The sequence below is a fragment of the Ochlerotatus camptorhynchus genome, unplaced genomic scaffold, assembly GCF_037179485.1.
Source record: "Ochlerotatus camptorhynchus isolate MF236.1 unplaced genomic scaffold, CSIRO-AGI_Acam_v1.1 ptg000631l, whole genome shotgun sequence".
Classification (NCBI taxonomy): Eukaryota; Metazoa; Arthropoda; class Insecta; order Diptera; family Culicidae; genus Ochlerotatus; species Ochlerotatus camptorhynchus.
The window spans coordinates 887,346-889,073 of NW_027041110.1; positions in this window are offsets into that span (position 1 = coordinate 887,346).

A 1,728-nucleotide genomic window follows, 5' to 3' on the forward strand; every position below is an offset into this window, starting at 1 on the left:
TTGATAAGGTTTAAATCATTGGGGCTTCATCCAGCCTGTTGATGTAAATAAATAAAATAACAAAAAAAAAATAAAATAACATTTTTGCTTCTAACACCAGCAAGCTGCCTGTTGGCCCAGACCTTATATAAATGTCATTGATTCGGTAGTGCTCAGTAATAATATTATTATTCAAATTGTTGGGCCCCTCTGATGCTATAAAAAGGCGCCTGTCAGAAAGTCATGAGCAAATTTTCATTATGTCGTAAGTAACATTCGCACCGATCCGAGAAAAATAAAGTTTTGTTTTGATGACCGAAAAGTTATTCCTATTTTCAATTAAACACATATAATCTCATAGTGATAGCAATCCCGCATAAACGCGAACCATCACATGACCTTACCGATAATGGTTATAAATTGTTTATAATCCCTGCTAAACTTCAACTGAAATGGTTATGGAACTTTACATGAACGTTTGTGTGATAAAGTTTTAACCTTATTTGTTATGGTTTTTTGGAAGCGGACCTTACAAATAATGGGTTGTTAAGAACCATTACCATTCCAAATTCTTGTTTTCTCCATACATTTTCGGAAAGAGAACTATACTAGAACGTTTTTACTTATGGTTTGAGAACATTAATGGTTATGGTTATGGTAGTCAGTAAGGTCCATTAATGGTTTTGTATTATCACTCAACTTTACGTGAAATATATCGTGAATTGGTAATCAGTAAATTACAGGCAACCAATTCGTGATATATTCCACATAAAGTTGATCGATGTTACAAAACCATTCATGGACCTTACTGGTTACCATAACCATTACCATTAATGTTCTCAAACCATAAGTTAAAAGGTTTTAGTATAGTTTTCTTTCCGAAAATGTATGGAGAAAACAAGAATGTTGAATGGTAATGGTTCTTAACAACCCATTATTTGTAAGGTCCACTTCCAAAAAACTATAATACTTAAGGTTAAAACTTTATCATTAAACGTTCATGTAAAGTTCCATAACCATTTCAGTTGAAGTTTAGCAGGGATTATAAACAATTTATAACCATTTTAGGTAAGGTCAATTTATGGTTCGCGCTTATGCGGGATGTTTAACATATTCAGCCGGGTTTTAATCATACAAAGACAAATCGCTAGCTTTCATGCTAAGAAATACTGGTTTTTGAGTCAAAAGTTATTATACGTTGTTTGGTGTAGTGTATTTACCAGGATATTCGGGAGAATTATCAATTATCATTCATCATTTTAGGACCACCGAAATCATCTTAGGAACAAACAGTTCGATTTATTCACTTTAATAATGAGAAAGCGAAACGACGAAAGTACACTTTTCACGGGTTTCTCAGTGCTGTTACTTAAGGCAAACGGCATCTCCATAGAAATCGGATGACTTAAGTAACATTGAAAACTATTTTGATCGGAAGGTGATTACGTCAAAAAGCAATTCGACTGGTAAATAAATTTAAAAATGGGATGTGATCCTATATTCGGACAGTATATAGTGTAATAGCAGGAGCATCGATTGACACTGATAGCTCGACTTTGTTTAGCTTTATTACATTCGACGTAATGACAATTTGCTCTCGCGTCACTTTTCAAATAGACCAATGTAACATATCCACCATTTTGAGAAAATCGAAGTTGAAGTTCGACAGATTATTAATTTAACTGTTTAAAAACAATACATTTTGCAATACTATTTTTAGGCTGTGAACCATTTGCCGAGTTAAATTTA